The sequence below is a fragment of the Amblyraja radiata genome, chromosome 10 (assembly GCF_010909765.2).
Source record: "Amblyraja radiata isolate CabotCenter1 chromosome 10, sAmbRad1.1.pri, whole genome shotgun sequence".
NCBI classification, from domain to species: domain Eukaryota; kingdom Metazoa; phylum Chordata; class Chondrichthyes; order Rajiformes; family Rajidae; genus Amblyraja; species Amblyraja radiata.
In genome coordinates, this window is record NC_045965.1 from 29,434,467 (window position 1) to 29,449,039 (window position 14,573).

A 14,573-nucleotide genomic window follows, 5' to 3' on the forward strand; every position below is an offset into this window, starting at 1 on the left:
CCGCTGAGGTACATAGAACATTGAACATAGCCCTTCTGACCACAATATCAGTGCCAAAAGTGATGCCAAGTTAAACTGATCTCATCTGCCTGTACCTGATCCATTAACCTCTATTATTTGCACTTCCTTGTGTCTATCTGCCTCCACCACCACCTCTGGCAATGTATTCCATTCCCCCTACTACGCTCTGTGTAAAAAACTTCCCCACACATCTATATAATTAAAAGCGTCATCTTGACAACTTCCTGTTTGTGCTGTTGTTTGATTTTAGAAAAAACGCTACTACATATGGCTGTGATTTTTGGCCATCTTACAGTCCCCCTCCGGTGATCAGGCTGTGAGGATTTTTCTCATCGATGAAATATAAAAGAGTTATTAGTGTTAAAAAATCTTGAGTTCCTGTCGCCTGTCAATCACCACCAGGAAGGTAACGCCTCTTCCGGAGGGTAGGGGGCGGGGCTATAAAAGCCCAGATGCTGTTCGTGGCTCAGCCTCTCTGCAAGATCGCAAGGGAGAGGCCACGACTCTCATTCTGATGTGGATCAACTCAACTCAACTCAACTCAACTGTGAGTGTGCAATGTACTTGAATAAATGATTTGTTAGCCCTTGGTGAGCCCTTAGCTCCAAGGAAGAGAGTCCTAGCCTGCTCAGCCTCTCCCTATTGCTCGGGTCCTGGCAACATACTCGGAAATTTTCTCTGCACCCTTTCCAGCTTGACAACATCTTTAATTAGCCCTCTGTAAAATTACCACAAGTGTGAAGGAACAGATGAGAAATTGAGATAACATAAACTAGTGTGAAGGCGTGATCGATGGTCGGCATAGTCGGTGGGCTGAATGGTCTGTTTCCATGTTGTATCTCTAAACTCTAAACACAAATCATTTGTATGTACCTTATGTGATTCTGTCATTTGAATTTCTGTTATTTAGCTCCCTCTGTGTGGTCTTTATCAAACATGACAACTCTAAAGTAATCTGCAACGAAAACATTCACTGGCTTTTAGACACTTTAAATTGCACTTAACAATATCAAATTAGTAAGAGCTCTTGAAAAGATTCTATTTGTATAATTACATTGTCTACAACATGTTCTTTTGCAATGACTCTCTGCAGAGCTTCAGAACACTCTAATTGAAAACTGCAATGCCCGAGATTGGCTTAAACACATGGATGGAATGAAATTGCTTTTGAAAGTCATAAACAATTGAATTGTTAAGACGGTGTGATGTGTATTTGCTACGTTAAGGAGGTACAGTGAAAGGTACAGTAAATTAGAAGAGATACAATGAGGGCACAATGTGTGGAGTGCCTTTTAATGAAGGACAGAGATTATATGTGGATTGTAGTGTGAAGGACCCGACATTTCACATATATTTAGATGTGCAATATATTAAGAGAGTTCCATTGAGGAGCCAAGTGTGCCGAGAGTTTTATAGTGTGAGGCACTGTGTATCAGGAATGTTACACTAAGGTCCATATTATATCAGTGCTTAGCATTAGATTGTGGTGCCCAATACTATTGGGGATAGATCACTTCTCATCCTCCTGCTCCCCAAGGAATAAAGTCCTAGCCTGCTCAACATCTCCCAATAGCTCAAGTCCTGGAGTCTGAAGAATGGTCCTGACCCAAAATGTCACCTGTCCATTCCCTCCACAGATGGTGCCTGACTAGCTGAGTTCCTCCAGCATTTATGATTTGATCCAGTACCATTTAGTTCTGTCGTTAACTCTGTACTTGCCATCACGCTCTATTTCCTTTTACACTAAATTCTGTGTTTTAACTGTATATCCAATATTTTGTCTGATTTGCTGTTACAGTTCTTGTGTCTATTTTTTCCATCAGTTCTTTCCGCCCATTCCCTGGATGCTACTGCAGTGTTTTATTTAATTCTCCAATGCTTTGTGACAGGGGCAGAAATCGCTATCAAAACATGGGGGGGGGGGGGGGGACACACACACACGTGCGCGCGGCTTTGCAGGCTTCAGCCGTGGGCCCTGTGGCTGGTAACATCGGGAGCTGACCTGGTTGGTGACCGACTCCGAACTCCAGCAACAGCAGCTTCGTCCGCCCCGAATCGTGGGGCTTCAATCGGCCCGTTCACGGGGCCTTTCATCGCCCGGTGGGGGCTTCAACATCGGGAGCCTCGATCGCCTCGATGCAGCAATTTGACCTCGGGGCGGTGGAAGATCCCGCGGCCGATTTTAAGCTGCGCCAGGCGATGAAAAACCCCGCGAACGGGCCAATTACAGCTCAGCTCTATGATCTTTGCTCCACCAGGACGTCTCTCTCCTCCAATCATCATGCTTTATCTTCAGTCCCACTCCCCTACTTCTGCCTCTGACCGACACCTCCCTCCTCCAATCATCGCGCTGAATCATCATGGTTCCCCTCCCCCCCACCCCATTGCCTGCTGACCAATGTCTCTCTCATCCAATCGGCGGCCTCGATCATCAGTCCCACCTCCACTGTCTCACGAAAAGTGGAGATTTTTAATAGATTTTTTTTTCACCGAGTTTTAAAATCTGGATTACAAAACATGGGGGGGATTGTCCCCCACCTCTCAAAACATGGGGGGGGGGGGCATGTCCCCCCTGTCCACCCCCCCTCCCCGGATTTCCGCCCATGCTTTGTGAAAGCACCCAACAATCTCAAGGATCACTCACATCCCAGTTAATTCTAGTCAATCCTTCTTCTCTCCTCTCACATCAGTAAGGAGATTCAAAAGCAGCTTCTTACCTGCAGTCATCAGACTATTGAATGGGAAAGATAAGGTTGTATTCCCAATCTTCCAATCTACTTTGTTCTGGCCCTTGCACTTTTTTTAATCTGCGCTTTTTAAATAGTTATAACACTATTTGACACTGTTCCTTTACCTGTTGTAAACAAAGAAATGCAGATGCTAGCTAATACACAAAAGAACACAAAATGCTGGAGGTCAGGCAGAGTCAATGGAGAACACGGAAAGGTGACGTTTCAGGTTGAGCAGGTTCTGAAGAAGGGTCTCGACCCAAAACGTCACCTATCCAAGTACTCATGTATGGTTTGATTTATCCGGAAAGTACACGAACAAATGTTTTTCACTGTATCACACGTGGCAATAATAATCCAATTCAAATATTAATAATACGCTGCTTTATGCTATTCCAGTGCTGTCTGTATTGGTTAATGCAGTGCATGCATTTATAAAAGCTTATATTTGCTTTTTCAGTACCTTCCTTATTGTTATTTTGCTGATAATAATGGTTTTGTTTTGTAATTTTCAATGCATTTTTGAATATATCATCTTCGATTTGCTGTTAGATCACTTGCTGTGATTTCTCGTTCATGTTACACTTCTTGTATTTCTTGTTTGCTGTTAAACTTCATGAGTAATAAATTTACCCCTCCATTCCCTTCTGCTTCTACCTAAAAGCCTCATAAAAGGCATTATTACATCCTCCTCAACTATCACCCCTGGTTTCAGGTATCTACCACTTTGTGTGAAAAACTTGCCCCAGACACCTCCTTAGTCCAAGTTAAAAATTTCCATCAAAACATCTCACGAGAACTGGATAGAACTGCTTCTGATGAAATGTGCAGGACATGAAATATTAACTCCCTCCACTGTTAGACATTACGCTTTATTTAGAAACAAACTATATTATATAGTTTATCTTGTTTTGGTACTGACTATGTTGCATTATTTGCTATTTTTTCATTTGCTCTGTTAGATTATTCACAATGTTTTTGCACAGACTATTGCAATATTTCCACTCCATTAATGTGAACTATGTTTTATTAACTGCGATGTTTCTTCACTTGAAATATTGTCGTATTAATTGCCATGCACCGGTATATATTTCACTGCCTTTATTTTTCTGCTTTTATTCTCGAGCTGAATGATTTTCTTTATTTCAGTACCGGTTTGGCATCAGTTTTTGGTTCATCTTAATATTGATGTCTCACATTATTTGCTCCATTTTAGTGCTTGCTACTTTTCATTGTCAGCCTAGGTGCTTGTCTGACACAGAGAGACTGATGCACTGTAAGAACCACTCTACTTTATGCAAGATGCTAAATGTATCGCCCATCTGTTGTCTCTTGTGAGAGTTAAAGACGACACAGCAGCATATGAAGATGAAAGTGAGAGTTTATTCCAGGTATTCAAATCAATGTGTGGCTCCCTATCAACATTTCTAAAACAGAAGACCTAGCATTATCACATTTTTCTTAGTAGGAGCTTAACCTAAATGAATTAGCACAAAATGCTGGAGTAACTCAGTGGGACAGGCAGCATCTCTGGTGAGAAGGGATCTTTCTTCAGCATGAAACGTCACTCATTCCTTCTCTCCAGAGATGCTGTCTGTCCCGTTGAGTTACTCCAGCATTTTGTGTCTATCTTAGGTTTAAACCAACATCTCCAGTTCCTTCTTACACACTAAATGAATTGGCTTTCTATATTATAACATTAGCCGTGCTTCAAAAGAACTTCAAGGCTCAATAGACTTTAGACTTTGGAGATACAGCGCAGCAACAGGCCCTTCGGTCCAGGGAGTCCGCGTGGACCACAATCACCCCGTGCACTAACCCACAATCACCCCGTGCACTAACACTATCCTGCACACACTGGGGACAATATTACAATTTTACCAAAGCCAATTAGCCTACAAACCTGTACGTCTTTGAAGTGTGGGAAGACCCACGCAGTTACAGGGAGAACGTACAAACTCCGTATAGACAGCACCCATAGTCAGGGTCGAACCCGGGTCTCTGGCGCTGTAAGGCAGTAACTGTACCGCTATGCCACCGTGCCGTTCTAAAGTGTGTTTTCTTGGAAATGGAACAATGAAACTCTTTCTTGCAGCAGCAGCACTCGTGCACTCAGTGGGCCGAAGGACCTGTTTCCATGTTGTATTTTTCAATCAATCAATCCAAGATTCCTTTCACCGAGAGAAGTATTCCAGCTACAAACGTACAACAGAGGAAATAATAAATTGATAAAATCTGGCTCAGATAACAACAAAAAAATCAAAGTGCTGCAAGCTACATTTGCCATCACAAAGTATTGAATAGGTTTCTGTGCATGCTGCTTCAGTTTGGTGTCTGACAGTGTAAACTTCTGTAGGAAACCCTGTAGAGATCAACAAGCACAATGAGAGAATGACCGCGGCGAAGGGGTAACACAGCGCAGGGTGGACGCTGACCGATACCCGCAGCGTGGAAACTACTTGCATGGCATGTCCAGACACTACTGACAAACACTCAGACAGAGAGAGATGATAGGGTCAGAAGTGTATTATCCGCCATGAGCTGCTTCAAATGCAATCTCCGTGTCGTTTCCCTCAGAGCAACACACACAACAGAAGAGCAATGGATCGTTAAAACAATTGGCTGTGCAGAGGTGCAAAAAAATTATAGGTGGGGCGGCACAGTGGTGCAGCGGAAGAGCTGCTACCTTATAGTGCCAGGGACTCAGGTTCGATCCTGATTACGGGTGCTGCCTGTACGGAGTTTGTACGCTCTCCCCGTGACCCACGTTGGTTTTCCCTGGGAGTTCCGGTTTCCTGCCACACTCCAAAGACATACAAGTTTGGAGGTTCATTGGTTTGGTAAAATTGTAAATTGTCCTTAGTGTGTGTGTTGGATAGAGTTAGTGTACGGGGATCATTGGTCAGCACGGACTCGGTGGGATGAAGATCCTGTTTCCGTGCTGTATCTATAAATCTAATAAACTAAAATGAAATCATGAGAGGAATAGATCAGGGAGATACACATAGTCTCTTTCCCAAGGGAATCAAGAACCAGAGGACATAAGGTGAGGGAGGAAAGATTTCATAGGAATCTGAGGGGTAACTTTTTAAGACAAAGGGCGGCAGGTGCATGGAACAAACTGTCCTTGGAGGTAGTTGAGGCAGGTGCTATCACAATGTTGATGAAACAATTAGACAGGTACATGGATAGGACAGGTTTGGGATATGGGCCAAACGCAGGCTGGTGGGACTAATGTCAACGGGACATGTTTGTCGCTGTGGGCAAGTTGGGCCGAAGGGCTTGTTTCCACGCTGTATGACTATGACTCTAAGACAGTTCAATTTGATCAGCAAACTTTTAATTCAATGCTTCCCACATTCATGAGCTATGGTTTAGGTGTCGTGTTCCAGTTTGTTAATCATAGTGGTACCCAAGTCCACGTATATTGGCACAACAATGGCAGCTTGCCAGATATAGATAAAAGCCGATTCAGCAAAGAGAAAGGTAACCAATGAACACACTTCATTGGTTCAATAGTTTATTTATTGTCATGTGTACAGAGGTACAGTGAAAAGCTTGTTCTTTAGTTTAGAAATACAGCATGGAAACAGGCCCTTCAGCTCAACATCTATCACCCGTTCACACTAGTTCTATGTTATCCCACTTTCACATCCGCTCCCTACACATTAGGGGTAATTTTACAGAGGAAGGCCAATTAACCCACAAACCCCCATGTCTTTGGGATGTGGGAGGAAACTGGCAGGCCACATTCAAGCACCATCTTGAATGTCCAAGTACCTGAAACGTCTTGATCTTGACCCAAGGAGATAAGTAATTTCTTGTATATTTACTTTTAAACAAATCTTTGCGCCTTCAATGAGGTGCATTTTCTTTAGCAGCACCTGTTGAAGCCCTTCTTCTGTACTGAAGCCAATCAAACATAATCCACTGTGAAATCTTGTGGATATAGTAGATTTTGCAAATCAACTCAAGGCATTGAGTGATAATTGTTTTTCTACATTCTGTTGGCTGCTTTCTTGATGATGTTATTTCAATCTGGTTGGCATGAAATCAGTTGAAGTGATACAGTTCCATTGATGAATATTCACCAACTAGGGAGCAACCTGAGCTACCGTCTACCTTATTAGAGAACCTTGGACTATCTTTAATCGGACTTTACTGGACTGTATCATGCACTAAATGTTATTCCCTTTATCCTGTATCTGTACAATGTGGGCTACTTGATTGTAATCATGTATAGTCTTCCCACTGACTGGATAGGAGGCAACATGATAGCTTTTCACTGTACCTCGGTACGCGTGACAATAAACTAAACAAAACTAAATTGAATTATTTATTAGAACATAGAACATAAAACAGTACAGCACAAGAACAGGCTCTTCAGCCCACAATGTATGTGCCGAACTCTTAACTGTCTGCATATAATCCATATGTTTCCATTCCCTACATATCCAGGTGCACATCTAAGAGTCTCTTAAGTGCCACTATATTATCTAGATTTTGATGAACATAGTCCTGAAGGCAGCTGTCAAATCAGAACTAGCATAAGACAGCCAAAGGACAGCACACTAACGTGGAAGCTTGCATTTCAAAGTTTATTAATCAAATTGAACTGTCTTTTGCAGCTCTACTCATCCATTTGTCAGAAGAAGGGTCTCAAACCAAATTGTTGACTATTTATATCCTCTGACCCTTTAAGTTACTCCAGAGCTTTTGCTCAAGATTGCAGCATTTGCAGTTCCTTGAACTACTTTTGAAATTCTACTCAGCATATTAACTGGTTGCATTTTGGCCTGGTACTCGAACGCCCAGGAACAAAGGAGATTACAAAATGTGGTGAAGACTGCCAGGTCCATCACGGGTACTGACCGCCCACCATCAAAGTGATCAACAGGATGTGCTGCCTCCTAAAAGGTAGCCAGCATCATCAAGGACCCACGCCACCCTGCCCTCGCTCTCATTTCATTCCTGCAATCGGGAAGTGGGTATAGGAGTCTGAAAACTTTGGCATACAGGTTTAAGAACAGTTTCTTCCCAACAACATCAAGCTATTGAATACTGCAAACACAAAATAAACTATGAACTGTTTTGGTTACAATAAAGACTTTGGGCTTTTTTGCACTAATTTTTAGTTTTTTAATTTATTTAATTTTCTTTTTTATTTGTTTATTATGTTATCTATGAGCATTGTGTTTACAGGCCTGTTATGCTGCTGCAAGTAAGAATTTCGTTGTTCAGTTTTAGGTACATATGACAATTAAAGACTCTTGACTTTCTTGACTGTTGACCTGACTCCAAGTGTCAATAGTTTCTTTCTCACACGCTCTCCCTTTTTTTCCTAATCTTAGTTTGTTCTTGTTCTGCCCAATTTTTCATTCACTTCACCTTAGAACCCATAGAACTGGAATGGGTGCAAGTCCTCCTTGACTCCAGGACTCTGCATCTGCAAAGAGGGAAGTGCCACATGACCCTTGGACCACAAACTCTCCATCCAAAGAACTTTATGGAACAAACTGCCAGAGGTGGTAGTTAGGCAGGTACTATGGCAATGATTAAGAAACATTGTACATGGATAGGACATGTTTAGAGGGATATGGGCCAAATGCAAGCAGGTGGGACTAGTGTAGATTGGACATATTGGCTGGTGTAGGCAAATTGGGTTGATAGGTTTGTTTCCATGCTGTATGACTCTCTGACACTATGTCCTTCACACCTCTGATCTCCTGTAGCAATGAGGCTTTTGTAAATAGCTCGTTCTAAGCTTCCCCCAGTCTAGTTTCAGTCAAAAACCACTGAACCAAGCACTTATGCAACTAATCAAGCACTTGTGCAACTAATCAACTACTGAATCAAGCACTTGTGCAAATTATTTTGACAAATCACAATTACAGTTCAATTACTATACCTAAACACCGCGGCGGGTTCGATCCTCGTATCTGCCTATTCAAGCACTCTAGGCCTCGCTCAAACAGAGACACTCCAGAAGGTCACGCAGTCCCAAGCATTCTCCCAGAAGATAGATGCAGGACCTCGTGATAGCGGACTTTTATAGGTACCCGGACCTTGAGGGGCCGAACCACTTGGGGGTGGTCTCTTTACAATCCAATTACAGATATCGATTAACCCTATACATAACAGACATTTCCCTAACCCAATAATACAGAGGCTAATACATTGTATTCAAACAGGGCTTCTCGGAGGAGGCAAACATTGCAACATTTACCCTGATCTGCAAGAAAACCAGACAAGGCTCAATACCTCATCCAATCAACATTCAGTAAAGTAAAGCTTTGCAACATTATTTACAATTATTTACAAGGTGTATGTCTGGTTTGCAGTCATCCAATCCATTACATGCATTTTGCACCTAATTGACAGGGTCTCCAGAAGTTCCCATTCCCTTCCTGCAGCTTGGATCTAGGCTCTAGACAAACTGGCACCACTCTGCAGCTTGTCCCAGTTCCACAGAGAGCACTTTCAAATTGACCAAATATCCCAGCAGCCCTGAAGCTTTTACCTAATTATAAAGTCCTAGCCTCTCCAATCTGGCCAGGATTAACAATTTCTCAAGGTTAGCTCTTCTCCTTGTAAGACTGTTAGCTGAAAGAGTGATGGCAGTGAAATGAGTAATAACTTGCAAAAAGGAATTGGATAAATATTTGAAGGAGAAAGGTTTCCAATTTCAAAGGATTCAAAGGTCTTTTAGTGTCACATGTACCAATTAAGGTACAGTGAAATGCGAATTGCCATACAGCCATACGAAAAAAACAACAAGACACAAAACTACATAAAAGAACATAAACATCCACCACAGCAGATTCCCCACATTCCTCACTGTGATGGAAGGCAAAAAAGTCCACTCGTCCTCTTTATTCTCCCGCGGTCGGGGCAGTTGAGCCATCCATCGGGGCAATCAAAGCTCCCACAGCCAGCGATCAAAACTCCTGTGTCAGGGCGATCAAAGCTCCCACAGCCGGCGATCAAAACTCCTGTGTCGGGGCGATCAAAACTCCCGTGTCGGGGCGATTGAAGCTCCCGCATCGGGGCGATCGAAGCTCCCGCGGCTTGGAGTTCAAAAGTCGGTCTCTGACCAGAGACCGAGAGCTCCGTGATATTAAGTTTGCAAGCACCCAAGATTGATGTTAAAGTCCCGTCGGCTCCCTGCGGTGGAGCTCTCGAAAGTAGGTCTGCAGCAAAGGCTGCCAACCCCTCAATGTTAGGCCGCAGTGCGGACGGTGATATGATATGGAAAAAAATCTCATCCACCTGTATCCACCAACCATTCACCATGCTTTGTCCTGCCCCTCCTCTCTTCCAGCTCTCTCCCCCGCCCCGCCCCGCCCCTTTGGTTTGAAGAAGGGTCCCAACCCGAAACATCACCTCTTCAAGTTCTGCCTGACCTGCTGAGTTACTCCAGCACTGTGTCTATTATTGTAAACCAGCATCTGCAGTTCCTTGTGTCTCTATGCAGTCCATATGACCTGTTCTTGATTGGCCCCAGTACTGATCATATCATTGGTAGACGTGCTTTTAATAAAGTTTAGTTTAGAGATACAGTGCAAAAAAGGTTGTTTGGCCCACCGTGTCCACACCGACCAGCGATCCCCCATGCACCAGCACTACCCTCCACACTAGGGACTATTTACTATTTTTCCCAAAGCCAACTCAACATACAAACCTGTACGTCTTTGGAGTGAGGGAGGATCCTAGGACCACAAGTGGTGACATTGTGTATTGTGGCCACGACCCCTCCACATCATTCTGATTGTTTTTGATGGATCATTAAAGGCCAATATCATTTTTTTCCATCTCATTGATAATTAGACTGTCAAAATAGAATAATAATCAAGAACATTGATAATGTTCCGCGCCACCCAGCGATCATCTGTATACTCGTTCTGTCTTACACAATAGGGAGATTTTTTATAGAAGCTAATGAGTTTACAAACCTGCATGTCACTGGAACGTGGGAAGAAACCAGTGCAGCTGGCGAAAACCCACATGGTCACAGGGAGAATGTACGCTCTCCGTACAGACAGCACCCATAGTCACAATGCAATCCAGGTTTCTGGCGCTGTAAGGCAGCAGCTCTACCACTGCACCACCGTGCTGTTTAAGTGAATTATTTTTTTAAAGCATTTCACGCCCTGTCATCTTTTCTCAATTTCCCTCAGGTTTTATAATGACTCATTGATGATCTCTGGGATGATTTTCTGCAATTCCTTCCGTCAGCTCAGTGATCCCAGTCTCCTTATTCCCCACAGGATTTGCACAAGCTCTTGCTTCTCTTTATGGGAATTTCATTCTGTCCGCGGATTGTTTATTTACTCTTGGCTTGTTGGTCTTGGGGATATTGGCAATCTCTGCTCCCAGTCTTATAAAGGAAACAATGGACAACACAGCTGCTGCCACAATAGCAGTTAGATTAAAAAAGTAACTAAACAAAACAGAGTGCTTTACAAAATCGTGTAGGAAGGAACTGCAGATGCTGGTTTATGCCGAAGATAAACACAAAATGCTGGAGTAACTCAGCAGTTCAGGCTGCACTGCTGGAGAAAACAAATAGGTGATGTTTCGAGTCGAGATGTTTCTTCTGCAGACTGAGATTCAGGGGAGAGGGAAACTAGAGATATGAAAAGGTTCTGAACAAATCAGAGCTGTCACTGATGGCCAAAAAGTTGCTGATGACCAAGGAAAGGTGGAGCCAACAATGGTCCATTGTTGGCTGTGGAAGATGTGATAATGAAGGCAAATATGGATGCCAACCGTGGAACTAGCAAGATGACTAGGGTGAGAGAGGGGCAGAGGTGAAAATCACCTCCGTCAAGGTAAGATATTAGAAAAAGTTTCCCCCCACTCCCCCCCACCACCCCTCCCCCCCACCACCCCTCCCCCCACCACCTACATACATTAAAAACATACATTTAACACATACTATTAAAACACAAAGGAGGAAGGGACAGACAGACTGTTGGCGAGGCAGCCATTGCTGGCGCCACCTGGTGGATTATGGGGCCAGGGACTAATTGGGTAGCTTTCTCAAAGAGCGTGGTCAGGTTTGATGAGGCAACCAGTCACCGTCTCTGTTATGGATGTTGCGCATCTTATCAGCTAATGCCAAAACGTAAAGAAAGTTCAACAGTTAAATTCATAAATCAATGTAAACAAATAGAGTCAAAGTGAACAATGGAAAATACATCACCCTCTACATTAACCTCTCTTTCTCTCACTCTCTCTACAAACCCAATAAACAGTGATGAATGCACGGCGCATTCAGCAATCTCCAATCACTGAAGCCTCTATTTATTCATGTACAATGAAAGAATAATAAAGGAAATAGAAAATGCATTTCAGGTCCCTTCCGGGAAAATAAAACACCTTAATGTCAGTTCAAAATTGTCAGCATTGCCCTTGGTACCTGCAAATGCTTGTATCTTTCTCAGGAACAGGAGTTGACTGCTGGAAATAAAATAACCCAGAGGGGAACACAATATTCAAGACTTGGATGGGCTCTGAATTTAAATTAGGCAACCTTGAGTTCCATCTGTTCTATGATCCAGCGCACAGGAATGTTATCGTACATTAACCGCCCACGTAACACCCTACCGCTGGAGACAATGTGCCACTTCTGGCAACTGCTCGGGATCTGCATCATCCTCATGATGTCAAGCTGCTGTAATAGCGAACGTCAACACAAGCGACGTACGAGAGGATTGGCCCTGAATGGCAGTTGCTTTTCATAACCTGATAGAGAACTCTACATTCAGTGCTTCATTTCCTTTTTGCAATTTAGTTTACAAATTTAGCTTTGCGTGTTTTAATTCCAAACATTCAGTGACATCAGCTATTCCCCACTGCGTGTTTCTTTCTATTAATGGGAGTTGAGGCATAGTTCAGTTTAGTTCAGTTTAGCTCAGTTCAGTTCAGTTCAGTTTTGTTTAATTATTTCAGTTTAATTCAGTTCAGTTTAATTTAGTTCAGTTTAATTTAGTTCAGTTTAGTTCAGTTTAGTTTAGAGATACAGTATAGAAACAGGCTCTTCAGCCCACCGAGTCCACGCGGACCATCGATCACTTGTTCACACAAGTTCTATGTTATCCCATTTACGCATCTACTCCACACACTAGGGGCAATTTCTCAGAGGTTAATAGTAAGATTAAATGAGAACTTACCAGTTTGAAGTTTGATCTGTATTTTATGAGGAGTTACGATGAGGGATTACGTGAAGAACCCCGCCACGACGCATGCGTGTCATTCTTCAAAGCAGCGGTGTGAAATCACAGATAACTGTAATGATCAAACATAGTAAGATTAGAGAAGAGATACCAGTTAAGTATATGATCAAGGGTGGGAGCGGAGGGCACGTAATCCCTCATCGTAACTCCTCATAAAATACAGATCAAACTTCAAACTGGTAAGTTCTCATTTAATCTTACTATTTTACTTCGGAGTCACGTGAGTGACTACGTGAAGATTTTAAAGCTCTGTGATTTCATGCCGTGGAAACGAGTCCATGCATCACGTTTGCCTTGATGACTGTAGGAGGAATTGTGTTAACATAATTTGGACATGAATTCGACATTGAAATCATAAAATTTATTAACACAAATTTATAACCCCTTTTTATGGGTTTAAATTAATTTACAGAACTTAAAATTGTTTCTGCAAACGTTCCAGGTTTCATCACTGGGTTATTGTAAAATAATTGGAATGTTTTTTTCCCCCCCAGACCATCCTGCTCCCTTGAGGATTTGGTCCATTGAGACATCCAACTGTATCGCTGCCGATGTAGCTGCAGCCCTGGTGGAATGAGATTTAAAATATTAGTATCCACCCCAGCCTGTGTTAGCACCTGTTTCAGCCATCTTGAGATGGTCTGGACCGTCACTCTTTTGTGTGGTTGCTAGTGGCTGACCAAAAAGTGCCTTCTCATTGCCTCTTAGGATTTTCGTTTTCTCCATGTATAACGACAGATGTCTTACTATACACAGACGGTCATCTGTTGGGTATGACCTAAATTGTATCTTGAGGCCTGCTGATCCCTGTCTGTTCTGCTTACTAACTCATAGATATGAAACGTAATATTTTCTGTTGAGGAAGTCATGTTGTCCAGTCTTAGTTTATGCAGTGACTGTACCCTTTGTGCCGTGACCAATGCCATTAGCATGACTGTTTTTAATGTCAGTCTGTGTAGGGACAGAGCTGTTGCTGGAGACCAATTCCTGAGCATCTTCAGGATAATAATTACATCCCATATTTGGGAGTACCTGGTTCTTGGGGGATTAGTATTAAAAATTTCCCTCATAGATTTTGTTACCAGTGGGTGAGTCCCAACAGGGTAACACTCTGTCCCCTCCCATAGGTAAGTCGATAGGGCACTTCTGGCGCAGTTGATGGCACTGTAACTGAGCCCCTCATCATAGTGGAGGCCTGCCAGATATTCCAGAACAGACAGGATGTTCATGTCTCTGTAGGTGATGTTGTTTTTATGGCAGTGCATCGCCCACTTCCTGATATAGACCAGATAGTTTTTTGGTTGACTGTCTTTGGGCCGCCGAGATCATGTTCACTGTTCAGTCCGTCAGTCCCAGTTGTAGTAGAGGTGTTTTTATAACTCAACAAATTAATAAGTTCAAATGTTTATGGCATGGGTGGCTATCCCTTGTTACGGGATGTAGCAATAAATCTGGTCTATGTGGGATGGTGATACATGGTTCCAATACTTGGAACCATGGTTGAGTAGGCCAATCGGGTACTACCAATACCAGATGCAGAGTCTTGTTGTATTTTCCTTAATACCCGACTGATGAGGCAGAAAGG